This window comes from Muntiacus reevesi, chromosome 12 (genome assembly GCF_963930625.1).
Source record: "Muntiacus reevesi chromosome 12, mMunRee1.1, whole genome shotgun sequence".
NCBI classification, from domain to species: domain Eukaryota; kingdom Metazoa; phylum Chordata; class Mammalia; order Artiodactyla; family Cervidae; genus Muntiacus; species Muntiacus reevesi.
In genome coordinates this window covers 11,120,377-11,142,706 of record NC_089260.1, presented here as the reverse complement: position 1 = coordinate 11,142,706, position 22,330 = coordinate 11,120,377, and the positions used below count along the sequence as shown (strand labels likewise).

General features: G+C 41.3%; 1 protein-coding gene across 1 annotated transcript in view; it reads left to right on the top strand.

Moving 5' to 3' along the window:
• Window positions 1-1,230: 1,230 nt before the first annotated feature.
• CDH17 (cadherin 17) overlaps window positions 1,231-22,330 on the top strand; it is an 86,367-nt gene continuing 65,267 nt past the window's right edge. Inside the window, exon 1 of the mRNA XM_065902853.1 lies at window positions 1,231-1,321. The gene's annotated coding sequence lies outside the window, so the exon portion shown is untranslated. The remainder of the gene's footprint in view (window positions 1,322-22,330) is intronic.

Sequence of the window (22,330 nt, the reverse complement as noted above, 5' to 3'; positions counted from 1 at the left end):
AATTGGGATTCGCATCCTAATTTGCCAGTCCCCGAAGGCTGTGGTCTTAAACATGACTCAAAGAACAGTGTGCATGTGTTAGCCTCTCAGTCGTGTCCGACTCTTTGCGACCCCATGGAGTGTAGCCCGCTGGGCTTCTCTGTCCATGGAATTTTCCAGGCAAGACTACTGGAGTGCATTGCCATTTCCTTCTCCACAAAGAATAGTAGACCAATAGTTTATTAGGGAGCTGACTAAAAATGGGGAGAAATAAGTTCTCATTGCCCGTGTCAGGCTCAGGAAATGTGTCCCTGACACTGAGAACCCTGGGACTGGCTCTGTGGTAATTCTCCCTCCATTCTTTTCCTCATGGTCAGCAAAGAAAAAGACCAAAGGGTCCTCTATTCCAAAGACAGAAGAAAATTAATTTCAGAGTCCAAAGTGCATGTCACTCAGACTCTTTGCGACCCCATGTACTATACAGTCCATGGAATTCTCCAGGCTAGAATACCAGAGTGGGTAGCCTTTCCCTTCTCCAGGGGAATCTTCCCAACCCAGGAACTGAACCCAGGTTTCCCGCATTGTAGGCGGATTTTTACCAGCCGAGCTACCAGGGAAGCCCAGGTTCAAGTCAAAGTCCAAGGTCCCTGTTAAATTCCAGAAGGTCAGCACATTGGCACTGTTGTACTGGGAGCCGTGTGATACCCCAGTAATGGAGAGGATGTTCAGTTATTGGGGGAAGGGGCTTCCCAGGTGGCTCACCGGTAAAGAATCCACCTGGAAAGCAGGAGATGGTGGCTGGATCCCTGGGTTTCTGACCCTGGTGTGTCAGAAAGATCCCCTGGAGAAGGAAGTGGCAACCCATTCTGTATTCTTGCCTGGAAAAACCCATGGACAGAGGAGCCTGGCCTGCTGCAGTCCAAGTCAAGTCAAGTCAAGTGAAGTCGCTCAGTCGTGTCCGACTCTTTGCGACCCCATGGACTGTAGCCTACCAGGCTCCTCCGTCCATGAGATTCTCCAGGCAAGAATACTGGAGTGGGTTGCCATTTCCTTGGGGGTTGCAAAAGAATCAGACACAACTGAGCGACTAAACAGTGAACAACATGTAAAAAGCCCAGGAAGTCAGGAATAATTGAATGACTGCTGGGGCAAAGTGCACCTGGCCTCGTGTCTAATTCTTTGAACAATATTGGCTGCTGGGCTGGGCTGGTCTGAGCTGAACTCCAGTAAAGCTAACCACTTCCTCATTAGCTCTGAGACAGGGTGACCTTCCTCCAGACCAGCTGAGAGAGAGACTGGATCCAAGTCAGCCAGGTGATGCTCTCACTCCACGACGAGAAAGGTCAGGGGGATGTCTAAGGGGATACCAGCTGGGGAGGAGATCTGGGTAGAACATTCTCTAGGGGGTAAAGTAGTTGGTGTTATCTGTGAATGGCAATGACACCAGGGAAGGATTCCCAGGGAAGGAACTCTCAGAAAAGGTGGAGCGAAGGGACAGCTGGTGGGAATGTTGTCAGGGTGGGAGCGTAGATGCTTGGGCTGCGGTTCTGTGAGCTGATGCTTCTGAGCTGCCTCTGATTCTGGTGCCTGGTGCATAAGTAGAGCTGCATAGGAGAGGCACCCTGCGGGCTCTTAAAGAGGCTCAGTCCCGGGTAGCTAAGAAATGCTCTGATATATATATATATATATATATATATATTTTTTTTTTTTTTTCTAATTCACACCTGGATTCAAGCCTTGGTGAGTCTATTTTTATCTTCTTTTTTTCTCGGTTTCTTTATGCAAAGTAATAAAATTAATGACCTCACAGCATTGTTGTGAGTGTAATATGCTGAGACCAGTTAGGAAAGCGCCTGACAAAGGGCAGGCCTTGGATCGGTGAGTCTCAAACTCAGTTGAGCCTTTGGTACCAAGGAGAACATAGAGATGGCTGTTGTCAGGTCATCAGACACCAATCCAATTAGAATCACTTTATTTCTGTGCATCCAGGGATAAGAACCTCAGTACTAAAAATTAATTGTTTTCGGAAAGCTCAGAGGATAGAAAAGAGTGGTAGTTTTTGGTTAAATTTTAGTCAAGTCCTGTGTTGTTAACTGTGATTAGTTTTCTTTTGTATAAGGTGGTATCTTGGAGAAGGTACAGCCACCTCTGTCTTGTAAATCAATCTGATTGGATACAGTCCTGGTTCCAGGCAATTCCTTTTGCTTCTCATGCTTAGGAGCAGAACTGGGAGGATATGGGAGTAAAACAGTCTCTCTGGAGCCTTGCCTCTGGGACTCACCGGACAAGACCGCCTGGTTTAAAATAGGGGCATGGTGTGAGAGGGACTCTAACAGTTTAATCAAAGACGGTCTGTGGGGCCTCCCCCGTGCTTTGTGAGGGGGCCTGGCATTACCTGACCGCTCATTGGTGACCCTCAAGGATCTTTCCCCAGTGGCTTCCCGCTTTCCTCCTCCTTCAGGCTTCTCCTGAAGAACAGCAAAGTGAATCTCAGGTGTAATATTTCATTCCTGGATTTTCTCATGTAGCAACTAGCGAATTTCAGGCTTAAGATGACAGAGCTTTTCCAGAAATTCTCCTGCGTTATTCCTGTGTGTGTACGTGACACTAGGCTTAGTATTACCCTGAGCCGGAAGACCAAAGGAAGAAAAAAATTTCTCTTTTGTTTTCCGAGTTACTAGATTTGGTCACTTCGAAAGAAAATAGACTTCCTTTTTTGGGGGGCAGTGAATTCAGAGTTTCTCTAGTGCTGTACTGACTGACCTGAAATGCTACGAGAGAGATGGAAAGGCCTGTGGTAACCAGGTCCTCTTTTCCTTCCTTCTTTGCTTAGGGCAGAGAACTTTCAAGAATGTAAGTGTTGTTATAGACATTTTTAAAAGTAAAACATAAAAGATGAGATCAAATAATAAGTAAAATAAGCAAAGCAAATATATTTAGGTGAGACTAACATGATTAAAACCCCTCAAATCATCTATGATAGTAGAACACAATGAATTGGTTCTGAAGTCCTGGTTTGAGGAAACTGGAAATGTTTAAGCCTGTGTCTTGTATTTTGTATCAGGGTGAGTTTGATTGTAGCAATTACCTCTTCCCTTTTTTTGGTAACAGCTTTACTGAGATAAAAATTAATGTACATAAAATTTACCGATTTAAAGTACGGAACTCAATAGTTGTTTTTAGTATATTTATGGAATCGTGCAACCGTCACTGAAACGAATTTTAGAACATTTTCATCACTACAAAAAGAAACCCCATATCCTTTAACATAAACTTCTAACCCCATCAACCCACTCCTTGACATCAGGCAACCATTAATCTACTTTCTAGCTCTATGAACTTGCCTGTTCTGGGCATTTCACATGAATGGAATCATACAGTGTTTGGCCTTTTTTGTCTGGTTACTTTTACTTCATCTATGTTGTAGCATATGCCAGTGCTCCTTTTTTTTTTTTTTTTTATGGCTGAAGAATACCCTATTACCTGGCTATACCACATTTTGTTTATCCATTTGTTGGTTGAGTGTATATTTTGTTCTTTTTACTTTTAGTTATTATGCATAATGCTGCCATGACCATTCATGTACCAATTTTTATGTGGACATATGTCATTTTTTCTTAGATACATACATAAAAATGACATTGTTAGGTCAGATGGTTTAAGTTTTTGAAGAAATTTCCAGATTTTTTTTCCAAAGTGACTTTATCATTTACATTGCTATTGAGTATACAAAGATTCTGATTTCTCTGTGTCCTCTCCGATACTTGCTGTTATATGTCCTTTTTGCTATAGCTATCTCAGTGGGTATAAAGTACTATCTTACTGCAGTTTTGATTTACATCATGCTTATGCCTAATGATGTTGACCATCTTTTCATGTCTTTGTTAGCTATTTGAGTACCTTTTTAAATAATATCTGTTCTTATTCTTTGTCCATTTCTGATGGATTTTAATCTAGCTATTTTTGAATTCTAAGAGTTTTTTTTAAAGTGTGTTCTAGCTACAGTTCCCTTCTCAGATATGTGGTTTGCTCTCATCCTGTGGGTGGCCTTTCCACTTAAAAAAAGATTATTTTTATTTATTTGACTGCACTGGGTCTATGTTGCAGCATGTGGAATCTGATTATAGTTGTGGCATGCAAACTCTTAGTTGTGGCATGTGAGATTTGATTCCCTGACCAGGGCTTGAACCTGGGCCTCCTGCATTGGGAGTGGGGAGCCTTAGCCACTGGACCACCAGAAAAGTCCCTCACTTTTAAGAGTGTTCTTTGAAGCACAAGTTCTTAATTTTGATGAAGTCCAATTTGTTTTTCTATTGTTGTTTGTGCTTTTGCTGTTATGCCTAAGAAACCATTGCCAAATCCAAGGACATCCAGATTTACCACTGTTTTCTTCTAAGAGTTTTATAGTGTCTCTAATTTCAGGTCTTTAATCCACTCTGAGTTAATTTTTCTGGATGGTATGATGTAGGAGTTTGACTTCGTTTCTTTGCATGTGGGTATGCAGTTATTTCATCACCATATGTTGAAAATACTATTTTAATTCAGGAAATACTTCTTAAGGACAACATTTTCAGAGGTAATCCCAATGTTTTGTTTTCTAGTGAGATACCCATAAGTAGAGAAGGGAATCCAGAGTTTACTGAGCCCTCCTGTCTAACTCATGGAGTCCTTCCTAGGCAAGGTCTGTGATTCCCAGGCATATTCACTGCCAGCCTCCTATTTGTACCCATGACAGGAATTACTAATCAACCACAGCACCCTGGCTAAGGCTTGGTGACTCCCAGGGCTAACATGAAGGCGTAGTGTCCCAAGAGGCTCAGTTTGGGAGAGAGTGAAATGGTGAGGTTAATTTTGGATATGTTGTTTGTAGTGTGTTGGGAACCTTTAAAGGGAGCTTTGGCAATAACTGGTTGGTGTAAAAAGACTGAAACCCAGGCCAGGGGAGGGATCTAGGCTGAGAGACTTGAGACTTTGCTGTACTGATAGGAACAGAGCCAACCTCCTAGAATGAGTGACAAGGCGAGATAACCCGGCATTGACCCAAGGAGTCTGGTGAGTCTACAAATGGGACTGCCAGAGGTTGGCTCGAGAGGTAGAAAAGAAACCAGAACAGAGTATTCGCAAATAAACCAAGGATAAAGGGCAGTTCAGGGAAGGCTATTGATAGCGTCACATGTTGTGAGAGATCTGGTAAGGTGCAGTGTTTCTGATTATCAAATGGGGTTGTTATTGCCATGACAAGTGCAGCTTCCATGGGATACTGGAGGTGGAAACAAGATGCAATAGTCTGAGCATTGAACTGGATGTGAGCCGAGACCAATGCTGGTGAAATCTGGTAAGAGAGACAGAGATCATACTCAGAAAGGCAACAAGATTATTGTAATTTCTTGGAATTAAGAAAAAAATTTGAGGTCAAATGAAATGTTCAGTAGACCGTGAAAAAAATGTTTGAGGCAAGATAAGCATCTTTGTGTTTGCCAGATTCAGTCTGCACGGATGACATCAACTCAACCACAGTGTTGTCTGAGACAGGTCCTGCAGAAATGGTGCAGGAAAATTAATATCAAGGACAGACCTTGTTAAAGAATATTTACTTACAGACAGAGCACAGAATCACTAAGCTGTGTTTCTCAGAGAAGGGTCCATGTGATTACCTGCATCAGGAATCCAGAGGGCTTTATAAAAATGTTGATCCCTGGGATGCATCCGTGACCCCTGAGTCAGGATCTCATCATAGGAGGCCAAGTTTTAATAAACTGTCCAGATTTAGAAAGTTCTAGAAAGCATTTGTCCAATATATGTCTGATGTGGATACTTACTAGCCATTCCAGTCATAGGGTTCTCGAGCAGTTTCCTGATAGGGGTAACTGGAGCCAGATTAAGGACCTATTGCCTATTAGGACCAATTGCCTACTAGGCAATTGCCTGGAGCAACCCTCTGTAGATGGAGTTAAAATATTCCTGAAATAAACAACTGCAAACCAGATCCACTTCTGTCAAAATTGAAAACAGGGAAAAAACTTTTCATTAGCTTCAGTCTTTTTTTAATATTTTTAGGATGAGCACAGGTCATAGCTAAGATTTTGAAACTTCATTATGTATGGTTCAGTGTTTTTTATTTGGCATTATTGTTTTATTTTAATATCTAAGTCTTAAATCACTTAATAATTCCTTAAAGTGTTCTGGTTTGGGAAATTGCCCAAAACAATAACAGGAAAAACAATAAAAAACCCAAACAAACTCAAGGACAAGAGTAAGGGCAATGTAAGAGTGGGGGCTATGTTGCTTACTATTATCAGAAAATGGACACTACCTTGGCCAGTGAAAGGAATTAGAGAAAATTCTGCTTTGGTCTAAAACATTCACTAGCAGAAAATCAGTTTCATGTCATCCCACTAAATAAATATGGAATAGAAGATGTAAAATATAGCCTTGAGAGGATCCTAAATCATTCACTTATCTGGATTCCCATTAGCCTGGGTTGAGCCTGCATGCAATCCTGACTATTTGGAGTTATTGAATTAAATAATTCAAAAGAGTTTAATTCTAAAAAGTATTTACTGAGGATTTCCTGGTGGGCAAGTGGTTAGACCATTGCACTCCCCCTGCTGAGGGCCCAGGTTCCCTGGTTTGGGAACTAAGATTCTGCAAATTGCACGTCTCAGTCAAAAAATAAATAAATAAAATAATAAGAATTTACTCAGTGCTAATGGAAGACAGATGACCATTATATCTACTAGTGTGGGCAGGAATTCCTTAGAAGAAATGGAGTAGCCATCATGGTCAACAAAAGAGTCCAAAGTGCAGTACTTGGATGCAATCTCAAAAACGACAGAAAGATCTCTGTTCGTTTCCAAGGCAAATCATTCAATATCATGGTAATCCAAGCCTATGTCCCAACCAGTAACGCTAAAGAAGCTGAAGTTGAACGGTTCTATGAAGACCTACAAGACCTTTTAGAGCTAACACCCAAAAAAGATGTCCTTTTCATTATAGGGGACTGGAATGCAAAAGTAGGAAGTCAAGAAACACCTGGAGTAACAGGCACATTTGGCCTTGGAGTACGGAATGAATCAGGGCAAAGGCTAATAGAGTTTTGCCAAGAGAACACACTGGTCATGGCAAACCCCCTCGTCCTAGAACACAAGAGAAGACTCTACACATGGACATCACCAGATGGTCAACACCGAAATCAGTTGATTATATACTTTGCAGCCAAAGATGGAGAAGCTCTATACAGTCAGCAAAAACAAGACTGGGAGCTGACTATGGCACATGAACTTCTTATTGCCAAATTCAGATTTAAATTGAAGAAAGTAGGGAAAACCACTAGACCATTCAGGTATGACCTAAATCAAATCCCTTATGACTATACAGTGGAAGTGAGAAATAGATTTAAGGGACTAGATCTGATAGACAGAGTGCCTGATGAACTATGGATGGAGGTTCATGACATTGTACAGGAGACAGGGATCAAGACCATCCCCATGGAAAAGAAATACAAAAAGGCAAAATGATTGTCTGAGGAGACCTTACAATAGCTGTGAAAAGAAGAGAAGTGAAAAGCAAAGGAGAAAAGGAAAGATATTCCCATTTGAATGCAGAGTTCCAAAGAATAGCCAGGAGAGATAAGAAAGTCTTCCTCAGTGATCAGTGCAAAGAAACAGAGGAAAACAACAGAATGGGAAAGACTAGAGATCTCTTCAAGAAAATCTGAGATACCAAGGGAACATTTCATGCAAAGATGGGTTCGATAAAGGACAGAAATGGTACGGACCTAACAGAAGCAGAAGATATTAAGAAGAGGTGGCAAGAATACACAGAAGAACTGTACAAAAAAGATCTTCACGGCCCAGATAATCATGATGGTGTGATCACTGACCTAGAGCCAGACATCCTGGAATGTGAAGTCAAGTGGGCCTTAGGAAGCATCACTACGAACAAAGCTAATGGAGGTGATGGAATTCCAGTTGAGCTATTTCAAATCCTGAAAGATGATGCTGTGAAAGTGCTGCACTCAATATGCCAGCCAATTTGGAAAACTCAGCAGTGGCCACAGGACTGGAAAAGGTAAGTTTTCATTCCAATCCCAAAGAAAGGCAATCCCAAAGAATGCTCAAACTGTCACACAATTGCACTCATCTCACACGCTAGTAAAGTAACGCTCAAAATTCTCAAAGCCAAGCTTCGGCAATATGTGAACCGAAAACTTCCAGATGTTCAAGCTGGTTTTAGAAAAGACAGAGGAACCAAAGGTCAAATTACCAACATCTGCTGGATCATCAAAAAAGCAAGACAGTTCCAGAAAAATATCTATTTCTGCTTTATTGACTATGCCAAAGCCTTTGACTGGGTGGATCACAATAAACTGTGGAAAATTCTAAAGAGCTGGGAATACCAGACCACCTGACCTGCCTCTTGAGAAACCTATATGCAGGTCAGGAAGCAACAGTTAGAACTGGACATGGAACAACAGACTGGTTCCAAATAGGAAAAGGAGTACATCAAGGCTGTATATTGTCACCCTGCTTATTTAACTTACATGCAGAGTACATTATGAGAAACACTGGGCTGGAAGAAGCAGAAGCTGGAATCAAGATTGCTGGGAGAAATATCAATAACCTGAGATATGCAGATGACACCACCCTTATGGCAGAAAGTGGAGAGGAACTAAAGAGCCTCTTAATGAAAGTGAAAGAGGAGAGTGAAAAAGTTGGCTTAAAGCTCAACATTCAGAAAACTAAGATCATAGCATCTGGTCCCATCACTTCATGACAAATAGATGGGGAAACAGTGGAAACAGTGTCAGACTATTTTTTTGGGCTCCAAAATCACTGCAGATGGTGACCGCAGCCATGAAATTAAAAGACGCTTACTCCTTGGAAGGAAAGTTATGACCAACCTAGATAGCATATTAAAAAGCAGAGACATTACTTTGCCAACAAAGGTCCGTCTGGTCAAGGCTATGGTTTTTCCAGTGGTCATGTATGGATGTGAGAGTTGGACTATAAAGAAAGCTGAGTGCCAAAAAATTGATGCTTTTGAACTGTGGTGTTGGAGAAGACTCTTGAGAGTCCCTTGGACTGCAAGGAGATCCAACCAGTCCATCCTAAAGATCGGTCCTGGATGTTCATTGGAAGGACTGATGTTGAAGCTGAAACTCCAGTACTTTGACCACCTCATGTGAAGAGTTGACTCATTGGACAAGACCCTGATGCTGGGAGGAATTGGGGACAGGAGGAGAAGGGGATGACAGAGGATGAGATGGCTGGATGGCATCACTGACTCAATGGATATGAGTTTGGGTAAACTCTGGGAGTTGGTGATGAACAGGGAGGCCTGGCATGCTGCAATTCATGGGGTCGCAAAGAGTTGGACACAACTGAGCCACTGAACTTAACTGAATGGAAGACAGTTTCTGCCATCAGTAACATGAGTAAGACAGATATTAAGTAATTAAAAGTATTGTTATAGATATGTATTATATAACTCCTATTAGATGAGGCTCTAGTTGATAGATTCATGATAAAATGTTCATAAAATACATGATATGTAATGCAAATAAAGCCCAAGATAAAGTGCAAGTGAATGAAAAATGGACAAACAGCATTTATAAATTTACTTTGAGCTTTAAATAATAAGAATACTGGAAATGTAACATTCTTTGAAAGTTAAGAATCATTTCAAATTTTCATCAAGATTTTGTCTGGGAGGCTATCCAAACTTTATTACTTGCTAACTAGCTAACTGGCACAGTCTATAAATCAAACACTGCTTATATATTTTCTATGGCTAATGTTGGAGGAATAGTTAAAACACTATTAATATTAATTGTTAATATGTTCTAATACCATGAAGCTATTAGTCAGAAGTATTTGTCCAAACTTTTCCAATTTTTCACTTGTTTCCATCATATAAACAATTTTTATCTACTTTGCTCTGATAAAAGGAATTTGTAAACTTTATTGATTAAAATTTCCTTATTATTACTGTCAGTATTAAACTATTGAACTGGAAATGCCTCATTTTTACATAAGAATGGGTTCCTAAAATGCAAAAGTGTTCACCCTGAAACACAGGGCAGAATTTAATCTAGAATTATAAATCCAGATAATTTTAATCTATAGTTGTAAACCCAGATAATTTTATAGCTTATAAATTTTATAAATTATAAATTTAATGTATGAATGGTGAACACACAGCTCTGAAAACTATGCTAACCTATTATCATGGCAAGCACAGAAGCCTTTATAATACAGAGATGTAATTACCTGTTAATTTCTCTGATGGGTGGTTTTGGCCTTTTTAGAGTTTAATCAATCTAATGCTCTGACTTGAGAATCTAGGGACCTAGAACATAAAGGGAAGCCCACTTTAGGAACCTGGCAATCTCCCATCAGGAACGGGGTCACACAAATGGATTTCTTCCTAAATGGAACCAGAAGAAAAACAATCTGGCAGATTCAACAGCTGTGGTGGTGAATAGGTTAGGCTTTGAATCAGACAGATCAAGGTTGGAGTCCTGATTCTATAATTTTGATCATTGCTAAGAAACAGTGATTAAAAGTGGTACATATATACATGTTCTTTTGAAGAAAAGCTTATAGATTTAAACATACTTTTTGCATGCGTTATTAAAAAGGACCACAAGTTTCTGAAGAAGAAGCAAACTCAGAGCAATACCTTGAGATTCTTGCCATTGATTCAGGAAGTAAAACATACAAGTGAAAGTTCTTTGATCTGTGGAACGAGGTCATTTTATTCGGTTCACGGGAGGACAGAGGTGTTAAGAATGTGAGAGTTGCTTGGCCTCACTGACCTCATTTTTCTAAATGTAGCTATGTTGTGAGACAGAGGAAGAGGGATCCTTGCTGGGCCTGCTGGCCCACCGAGCATGTGGACCGCTGGCCCCCAACCAGATGGCTCCACCTCAGGGTCCCCAAGACAAGTGAGGCTTACTCTTCTCAAGGGGATGGAGAAGGAAGAAGCCCGTCTAGACAGTGGGCTATGCTCTTGTGCTTTGGTTGTGCTGGATACACCCTAGAGACGGATGGAGAACCCAGTGCAGCCCAGGAGGAGCCCGAATGCACATCAGAACGACTGTCACATTTCACATAAAAGTGACCTTGATTCGCATCTTTAGTGTAGGTTTCCAGAGTGACCGAGGGGTGGGAATGAGGAATCCGTCAAAAAGAGCCCTTGACTTAAGAAATCTGGGCTATAGGCTTTTATTGTTTAATTGGAAACCTCATTTTGAGTGGAAAAAGTGATAACTTGTTCTTAATAAGTCCATTCTCAGAGAGGTGAGAAAAAGGACATGGTTTGTGTTTTGGGGGAGGCTACTGCCGGCTGTCTCATGCAGACTTTGAAGAGGACCTTTGGGCTTCAGAAACAGGTGCTGTCAGATTGCATCCTGGGTTGCACCATCTGAATCATTTCCCCCGTCTCTTGTGCCTGGTTATCAGAGAACTGAGTCACTGCTCAGACATGACACCCTGTACCCGTCTGTGTTTAAGTCGTAATCTACACAAATATCTGTGAATTATTCTTCTGTGCCAGGTGGTGGGAAAGAGGACTTCCTCTCTGGTTCATTGGGTAAAGAATCTACCTACAATGCAGGAGACACAGGAGATGCGGGTTCAATTCTTGAGTCAGGAAGATCCCCTGGAGAAGGAAATGGCAACTCGCTCCAGTATTCTTGCCTGGGAAATCCCATGGACAGAGGAGCCTAGGGGGCTATAGTCCACGGAGTCGCCAAGAGTTGGACGTGACTGAGCGACTAAACGCAGAAGGGTTGGGAGAGCAAAATATGGATGAAATTCAGAGATGTCAGGGAACTCACACTCTCCAGAGAGTCGAATACAGAGAAAGTTTTTCCATGCTAACTTCTCCTTGTCTTCTATTTTATTTAACCTACATTCTGAAATTCAGAAACTTGTTCTGAAATGTATTAGATGTGAATGAACTGCTTTTGGTACAAACACATTTCTTTCCTGGATTATGATTCTATATATGACATCTGATGAAAATCAATAAAACCAGTCGATGGTTAATGTTTGACTGAAGGGGAAGGGAGAGGCTGGGGAACCAGAGCCCTGCACTGGGTGTGGCCTCTGGGGAAGATACTTGAGTCCCAGCAAGGGTCCCAGCAGCTGATGGAAGAAAATAACCTTTAACCACCATTTTTGTTACTTACAGAAAGGTAAGCTTCGGTATGTCTTAACTATGCTGATAATGTATTTCTTTAAGAAGAACACAATAGATGGCGAAGGGGCTTACTTAAGTTGCTGGACAAAAATATTCCTTGAGGTGTGCTGGGTAGCATTTGCTGGGAAGGAAAGTTTATTCCTAGTGTAATAAGTTATGCTTCTGGAGCATAATTTCTTTTGCAAGTTCTTTTTATTAGTCTATATCTTCTATAAATCCATTTCATGAAGTGGTTTGGGTTAAATCAAGCTTGGTAGTAGAATGAAAGGAAAGCATAATACTTTGGATATCTACATGTGGATTACTCCCATTCTTTGTAATTAAAATGTAAAAAAGTGCCCAGCCCTGAGAGCCCTGGGACTCTCATACTCTAGAAATCAGGGCCAGAATCTCATTTTCACAAAGTGTCATCTCTCAGAGGTGGTCTTTAAGAACTGTGCATTTTATTTACTTCTTAGAGAGCGAGATTCAATTTAGGATTCATAGGACTGCCTGGGACAGAGCAGAGAAAGCGAAATGTGTAGGAGGAAGAAAAGTCCTTTGTTAAAAATAGTGGAATAGGAATTGAAAACAGAGAGACAGATCTGACTTCCCAATTGGGAAAGCAAGGTTGGTGCATGTATCTGTCAGATTCTGGTCCTTCTTTCGGTCACATCGGTGGATGTAACATTAACTAACGAGTGATTATTTTGAGATGTCAAGACATGTACAGCTTGTTAGTGTCTTCAAAGGTGCAGTGCCTGTCTATGTCCCAGTTTTTTCTTCATTGTGAGTGACTTTGAAACAGATGCCCTCTGGGCTGGCAGACGCCAAGCAGCAGACGGGCAATGCATTCTCTAATATTTTCTTGTCTTTCTGTTTCTTCAAAAATTCAGATAGCAAGAGAGGAATAATTTGAAAGAAGAAGAAAGCATATGTTTCGATGACATGGAAAATGAATGGCATTCAGCCCTCACCAGGAAATGAAATGAGTCTTGCTGAGTGAGGGCTTATCATGGACTATAGAGTATATAGTTTATGAGTCTTCAGGGTTGGGCAGATGGGTTAGGCCAGTTTCATCATTTACCAGCCAGCAGACACCAAGCAGATTGCTTACCTTACATTTCTCACCTACAGAATGGAGATACCTGCCTCACCGAGTAGTTGTGAGAGTAAGTTAAAAACTAGATCCGCATGTCAAGAACTCAGTACACTGTTTGGCACACAATAGACATTTAATGAATGTTAACTCTACTTTCCATGAGAAAAGATGTTAGCTCTACCTTTCAAGTAGGTGATTCAGGTCAGACTGAGAAGTTCCTCTTCCAATCTCTAGGGAAAGAAACCAGCAGTAATGTTGCAGTAACTACATCTACCATTGTGCAAGGGAGAAACTAATTCTACGCCAAGGAAGTAGGGTCCCAAAATATGAGATAAGGAGAAAACACTTGACTTTTGCTTTTTTTAAATGAAGCATTTTAAAGCATGTCTGATGTTTCACATATATCTTCGATGAGAAGGGGTTGTGGTATCCTTTGAGACTTGCTAAGATGTCCCCTGGGAAAAATCATTGCTGTTGTTCAAGATGAAGATTGCATATCCAATACCTTCTCCCTTCTTTTATAAAAGGCAAAATATACCCTGACAACAACTCGACTTCCTGTTCCTTTGTCAAAGGAGCTCTCTGGAAAGGAGGGTGGGCTCCACTTTTCTTCCAGGTCAAGAGAGGTGACTCTGCTCAGGAGGAAAGCTGAGCACCACTGTGCTCCTTTCTTTGAAGGCTGACAGGTGCCTTTATGGCTGTTAGTTTATACGGGTAGAAATATACAGATTTATTTGTTGGCATAAGGTGGTATTTCTTCAGAAATCCCTGGTGTCGAATTTAGCAGGGGCTAGTTGTTCTGTGCTCTCTTCAATGATTAAACAAGAAGAGAGGTACTGAAGTTTGTTAGGGGGATATCAGTCTACCCATTTGTTACTTGTGGGAACAAACAAGAATGTTTATTTAGGTACAAGAAATGTTGTTAGCAAAAGCTGATACTCACCCAGTGGTTGAGGTTTAAACTCTGGTACACTCAAGCTGAGCTTTTCACTTCTGCATGTGTAACAGATCAAGCTGTCCACGGGCATTGTGTATGCGACACAAATAAAACCTGATTTCTCTTACAATATTCTGTAAGACCGACATTGAATTCTCTGATCCATGATATTCTGAATCAGTGATTTCTTACTGCATTTTAATTATTTTAAAACATAGGACTTGTGTTTCTGAGTGAGAGACAGAGAAATCGAAAGGGTAGACTTGTGCCCTTAAGGAATGTTAAACTCAGGATGAGCACGCCTTCCTCACGTGGAGGGTGGCGTGTTTGGTCTCTGTGATCAGACTGATGCTCCTTCCTCAACCTCACTGAGCTGTTTCCTGCCCTGTAGGATGACAGCAGGTCCTGTCTTATGGGAACATTGTGAAACTAAATGAAATAAGTCATCCAAAGTACATAACTTGGTAAATATTCACTAAATGCTAGCTTTTGTTGTTGTTGTAAAGGTTTCATTATAAAAAACCAACTCATGAGGGGGTTTTCGTAGTGGTATAGCACCCTTTATGGAGATAGAATTAAATTTATTTTCCCATTACTCTCTTGTCCATCCCAGTTGTCAATTACGACTTAGTTACAGAGTCAGAAAGTCACCCTGTCACACTTGAGGAGGAGTGCACATTTTTGTTTTTAGGGTCCTTGCCTGAAGTTCATCTTGTATGTGAGTTGGTATTATAGCAAGTCTTTTGTTTTGTTTTAAATCTCAGTGTTTAAACCATACGTGAAAGTTGAAGTGTTAGTCACTCAGTCATGTCTGACTCTTTGCAACCCCAGAGGACCCCAGGCTCCTCTGTCCATGGAATTCTGCAGGCAAGAATATAGGAGTGGGTAGCTGTTCCCTTCTTCAGCAGATCTTCCTGACCCAGGGATCAAACCTGGGTCCCCTGCAATGCAGGCAGATTCTTTACTATCTATCCACCAGGGAAGCCCTTAAATCATATGGGATGGGATCTAATTTAGATATACCTCATATTGAATTTCTAAGGTCAGAATGTATTATCTTGACAAAGTATTCACCTGTGCACTTCATAATATGCAAAGAAATGTTGTATAAAGCATGAAGAAACACTTTGTCAAAAATAATTAAGCCACTTTTTTGAGAAACATTGATTTCTACTCTCCTTTTGGTGGCTCAGTCAGTAAAGAATCCGCCTGCAATGCAGGAGACCACCTGCAGCGTAGGAGACCCAGGTTTGATCCCTGGGTTGGGAAGATCCCCTGGAGAAGAAAATGGCAACCCACTCCAGTATTCTTGCCTGGATAATCCCGTGGACAGAGGAGCCTGGTGGGCTACAGTCCATGGGGTCACAAGAGTCAGACACCACTGAGCAACTAGACAACAACAAAACCCTCCTTTTAGGCTAGAAAAGACCCTGTGATGTTGTTGTGCTAGATATGGAGCAAAGAAGTCCTATCTCTGCCTCAGGTTTCTGAGGTGGAAACCTAAACACCTTAGAGAACTCAGCACTGTTGTCGTTACTGCCAGTCTGCTTAAGTGGTCGGAGAAGTGCCGGGGGGAGTGGGTAGACATCTGCGACCCCATGCGAGGGCCTCCCTTCCCTCTGACCTCCTCACCCCAGCTGCCCCTTCCCGAGCTCACTCTGAGGGGAGTGCTGGGTGGGGGTAAGTATGAGCACATTTCCTGAAATAGTCCTCTACCCTCTCATAAGACTATATAACCAATTATTCACCTACTGATAAAGTAGGAAATCACCCTCAATTTTGCTTACGTGTAAATTCAGATTTTCATATGCTGTAAGATGGGCATGTTTCTATTGCAAAATTCAGTGAGAGAACAAAGGGCCTGCCTTTATGTGTGCATTGGGTGGGGAAAGGGCAAGCCACCCTTCCTTTTCCTTCTTTGGACCTTCCTTCCTCCTTTCTAATCAGCCTGAAGTGGAAGACAGCAGCCCAGATTTTACACCTTCCTGTTTGTTTCTAGCTTATTATTAGCCGCTTTAATTGGGTCCTTAGTTTGCCAAGAAGGCAAATTGGTCAGATCCTCCTGTGATTTTTTTCTAAACCTTAAATGATGTAACGGGTGCCAGAGATTTGTGAGCAAGAAACCCACAAAGATGGGCATGATTGATCTGAACATTACTTGATGAACAATGTGAGCAAGCTTTTAATCTGATTTTTATTCCTATTTGGCCTTGCTGTCCAGTTTATGCTGTTCTTAGCAATATACAATGCAGAGGTGAATTAAATGGCACACAGAATATTTGGCTCTATTATGTGATCCTGATGGTGTTATGAATTCTATTCACATTCTTTCCTTGGCCACATCACCTATGATATTTGAGAGCAAATTTTGCACCCCTCTCCTTCTGTACCTTCGTTGTTCTTTGGAAATGCATGGTTCAGCCTTAGAGCGTGGTGAATTACTTTAATTCAAAACCCTTAACTTTCCTTTTTTTAAACAAAAAGGATGAGTATGGCTGACTTGATTTAAGGTTTGCCTATCACTTAGCTTTTTGTAAGAGGGGAAAAAAAAATCAATGCTTGTGTATTGATTTACTTGCAGGTTTTGAGACCTGGGACCTAGAAATTGCTTGCCCTTACTCAGATAAGTGGGGAAATGACAGGCGAGTCTAAAAATACCTCTTGGAGGCACTGGAGCTCAGCAGGAGAGTCAATCAGCTTGGAGTGGAGGCCCTGGGATGCAGTGACGACTGCCTATATAGTAACTGGATGAGGCCCCATCTGAGGCCACCTCTGTCCTAGGATGGCAGTGCCTTTGTCAGTCAAAACTAGGGCCCCTTGATGTATTAGTTTGGTAGGGATGCTATAACAAAGTACCACAGACAGAGTGGCTCAAGCAAAAGAAATTTATTGTCTCACAGCTCTAGAGGCTCGAAGTCTAAAATCAAGGCATCTGCGGGGCTGACTCCTCCTGAGGGCCTTGAGAACAGGCCTGAGGCCTCTCCCCTTGGCTTGTCTTTCCCCGTGGCCCTCCATATCCTCTTTCCTCTATGTGTGTCTCTGCGGCCAAGTTCCCCCTTTTGATGAGGACACCAGTCATATTGGAGCAGACCCACCCTGACAACTTCATTCTAACGCATTACCTCTGTGAAGACTTGCGTCTCCAAGTCAGATCACATTCTGAGGTACTTGGGAGTCAGGACTCCAACATGAATTTTGAGGTAAGGGTCACTCTTCAACCCATAACACTGAGCTCGATTAAAAACTAAGAAACGACTGGGGTGAAGGTCAGAGAGTGAAGGAGGAGAGAGCACGAAAGAGAAATAGTTGTGCGGTAGGAGCCGGATCTCGGAGGCCATTGGTCCTCTGAGAAGGTGGACGCGTGTTAGCTTCTGAAGAGGAAGCGCCGCCAGGGAGTGAAAAACAAAACTTTTTGAAATTTTAGCAAGATAACGTAATAGACTCAGTGACACTAGCCATCTTATTTGTAAGGATGTTCATGCTTTCAGAGAGACTAATATATGAATGAGAGCTTAGGTGTGAAGTTAGCCAGACAGTGTGATCTTGGACAATGTCTTGTAACTTCTTTGATTTTTGATCTTTATGAGGTAAAAATTTTTTTACATTAAAAAATAATTTTATATTTATTTTTGGCTGTGCTGGGTCTTACCGCTGTGTGGGCTTTTCTCTAGTTGTGGTGCATGGGCTTCTCATGGCAGGAGCTTCTTTTTTTGTGGAGCACAGGCTCTAGGGTGTGGACTCAGTAGTTGTGGCTCCCGGGGTCTAGAACACAGACCCAATTGTTGTGGCACATGGGCTTAGGTGCTCCAAGACAGGCAGGTGGGATGTTCCCAGATCTGGGATCGAACCCATGTCTCCTGCATTGGCAGGTGGGTTCTTAACTGCTGAGCCACCAGGGAAGCCCCTTTAAGAGATACATTTCAACAGTGCCTGCTTCATAGGGTTCTTACGAAAAATCAGTAATTCATATAAAAGTCTCAGCATGTGCTGAGACAAAGGGCTTCTAGCAAATGTTAGCTGCCTTTGTGTTGTTATCCTGACTGGACACAGATTAAGGGTATGGAGGGGTTTCAGTGTTTTCTGGGCTGTGGTGAATTAAACGAAGCCATCAGCTCTAATCGTCAAGGCCAGCAGCCCTGATTCCGCTTTTGAAAATGGTCCACGGTTAAAGCAATTGATGGTGACTTTTCAAAACTCTCCCAGACCTTTAACCTCCGTTGCTAAGGATGTATTTGGCCTCTCAGATAGTTGCATAGAAACTGTGTGAATTTAGTCTTTGTGCCTAAGGGAAACTCTGACAGATAGCAAAAATTCCTAGCAGATGGTTGGATCAACTATTTCAGATAGTTCAGATAAAATGTCACTGAATTATCTGGAAATCTACTCCAATCCTTTGCCAAGTAAGGTTGGTGAAGTAGTCTATCAAGCATGTATGGCTTGGTGGTTTTAGTCAGTTTCAGTTACAAACTATGGTTTCCCTCCAGCCAGGATGTAATATTCATTAGTGAAATTATGTCTGTGCAAAGAGGAAAGATAGGCGAGACTTGTTTGTGAGGACGGAGTCCTCCTCTGGCATAATCCTAGCAGTGGTGTACTTTGCCTTGGATCTTTCAGACAAAGGCTTTGCTTAGCCACTTCATTTGGCCGTGAGGGTGTTGCTGTGAAGGCTGCTTCTAGTATCCTTGTGGCCAGGGCCATCAAAAGCCGGGAATTGTGACAGAAACTGTCTTGTAGGACAACATTTAAAGTTCTGACTAATAAACTTGGGTGCAGAAGAAAATTGTATTTGACAAAAAATATTAACTGTTCAAAATATTCACTTATTGAGGTCCACAAAATAGATACTACTATCCTCGCTTTACAGATGAGTAGATGCGAGTCAGCGGAGGAGCCAGGATCCAAACCAGCCAATCTAACACTTGCGTTGTGTGACTGATTCATCCATAAAGAAATCACGAGACCCTAGGCATGGGAGAGGAAAGCAATTACTTTTGTTTCCCACTGGAAACCTTTCTGTGAGGGGTGAGACCAAATGTAAATGACAAAATAAAGGATGAGTTTAATGGTTTGTTTACTTTTTAGGTTTCATTAAGCACTTCAAACAGTGGCCTGTTTGAGCATCTAGCTAAAATAAGGCATTTATTTTAATTTGCTTTTTTGTCATTCAACTTACATGTCTTTGGAAGATTGGAAATACTAAAAAATCATTTCAAGTGGAGATGGTATATATCAATTGGTTCTTAACCTATTTACTGAGAAGAAATCTGTGTATTTAAGAGAAATAATTCTTTTCATCAACAACAAGAATTTATTACTGTGCATCAAAATAAATCTTTAGATCTCAAGGTAGTTTCCTTTAATGTTTTCTGTTTATTCTGAAAGCTCTTATTAATTGGAGAAATTCACAGAATACCAATGTTAGACAATCACAAATGTTTTAGAATTTAATAAACATCTGTTGAGAGCGTAATATGTGCAAGCCATAGTACGAAGAGCTGGGAGAGGTTAAAAATATATAATTTTAAAATAAGGCCTCTGCTTTGAAGGATTTTGTTTTCTAGTAGAGGCAGCAACACAGACATGTAAATAAGCGATAAAAAATAAAATTCAGGCAGGAGGGGCTTTAGAGCTTCTGGCTGGAAATCAGAGAGATTGCATGAAGGACGTAATTTCTAGCTCCATGAAGCAGATGCTATCCCCCTTATTTTGTTTTCCCAGATTTTAGCCCAGTGTCTGGCACATAATAGAATTGTTAAATTCAGTGATTTTAAAATAAATAAGTTGGCCCTAGATGGTCAAGTATGTAAGGAAAAATGAGAACACATAATCCTCAATCCAGCTTGATTCAGCAAATATCAATTGTCATATACTCTGGGTGGGGCCCTTTGCTGGGTGGGAAGAACAGCCAGTGCCAAAGCGTGGAGACAGGGAAGCTGGGTGCAAAGTCCATGGAGTGCTCGGCATTCCTGGGTGCGGCAGGTGTGGGAGATAAGGCCAGAAGAGCACCTGGGGACCAACATTTAAAAGATCTTGATGTTGAGGTTTTGAGGAGAAAGATCCCCAAATGTCTATATTATAGTGTCTGTATTTTTACTTCTCTTAAGCAAATATTGGTTGCTAGCTGATCTTGTCCATTTTACTAATATAAAAAAATGACTAGTTAGATTTAATAATACCAATTGATTCATTTTAGATATATTGTAGCATGCTAGAACCTGGGCTTGTTATTTGTTTCTGTATGTTTCCAAACCACATAAGCAGTCTAAAGCAGTAGAAAAAATGTCTTGTTTGTGTTTGACAAGGAGCCAGTTCTAAAATGATGTTTGGACACATAGACCAGACTAATTCTGTTGCAAAAGCTCATTTGTAAACATTCACAGAATTTACAGATCTAACTGTCCTGAAGGGTTTTAATCCTAGCTCTTTCTTAAAATAGCTCTAGCCCTGGGAGGATTTGCTTCATTTGCCCAGCATGTGCAAACAATATGTACATCTCTATACCTACATCTACGCCTCTTCAGCTATCACACAGTACAGGGTAGAGCAGAAAGAGAGGAAAAGTTCTTTGAACTTTGGCTTCTGACAGATCTGGTTGGCAACAAGGCAACATTACTTCCTAGCTGCGTCTTTAGGTGAATGGCTTAACTTTGAACTTCAGTTTCCTCGTGTATAAAATAAGAGTAACATTTCCTAGTTCGTTATGGCCGTGAGAAACTCATAAGAGTGCTCGCTCACTGTTGAGCAATTGCTATGTATTTTCCATTTGAGTAAGCTGAGCACACAGAGAGATTAAGTAGTACCCACGTGGCCACACAGCTAACGAAAGGCCGCACTGGGTTTCTGGTCCACACTGTGACTCAGAGTACACCTTCTGGGCCTCTGTCATTCTGTCTGTAAAGGTCCCTCCACTGATCTACCCTATGTGTTGTGCTGGGCTGAGTCAGTCAGTCGTGTCCAACTCTTCATGACCCCACGGACTGTAGCCCACCAGTCTCCTCTGTCCATGGGATTCTCCAGGCAAGAACACTGGAGTGGGTAGCCATGCCCTTCTCCAGGGGATCTTCCCAACTCAGGTATCGAACCCAGGCCTCCCACGTGGCAGGCAGATTGTTTTTTTTTAGCATCTGACCCACCAGGGATGATCCTTAATAAACACTAATTTTTATCTTTATTTCCCAGGACATTTGTGAAGCTAAATTGTTGTAGTACTTTGACCTTTCTTAAAGTTCAAATATAAGTTATCCAAAGGTAAGGAATTAAATTTTTTTAGGGTTTAAATTTTTAGATATTATGAATTTTATAACCATTTCCCCATGCCAATTGTATTAACAATGTAAGTTCAATGTAGAAAACTTTAAAAAATTTAAAAAAAGAAGTAAAACAAGATCATCTACAATTCCTCGAGGCAATAAAATAATTGGAATTTTAGTGAAGTGAATGCATTCTTCATTTCTTTGTTTTTTTGTTGTTTTGGTTTAGCAGTCCAATATTATGATAGGCAACAATCCTGCTTTACAGACCATGTGGAAAATTTGTCTCAGATCTTAAAATCAGTTAGTCATGAAAAAATAAAAATAGGAAAAAAATCGGTTAGTCATGATGTATCTTAGGGTGAAAAGTATATTTTTTGTGAAATGTGAAGGCACAAGGAAAGAGGAAAAATAATATTGAGTAGGAGAGAAGAGGGGCAGAGTCTGGATTCTTATTGGGCTGCTTTGGGAGTAATAAATACATTTTTTCCTTTGGTGTATTGTACAGTTAACAGCAAGGTTTAGAAGACCAAAGAGGCGGCTGGTGAGGTTGTTGAATGAAGGATTGGGAACATTCTTGGGTTCTTCCTCCTTGAAGAATCTCATATATTTGCAGCTGTGAATCAGAACCACTGAAATTTTAGCATCTCGTTATTTTGGCATTTGCGCATCTTCTCCATCCATATAATGAGGGTCTTCATTGCAGCACACGGGGCTTCTCTAGTTGTGGAGCAGAGGCTCTCTAGTTGCAGTTTCTCTATCTGCCTCCAGGCATGTGGGCTCTTAGTTCCTCTACTAGGGATTGAACCCTTGTCCCCAGCATCAGGAAGGTGGATTCTTAACCACTGGACCACCAGGGAAGTCCCCATTTAAGAT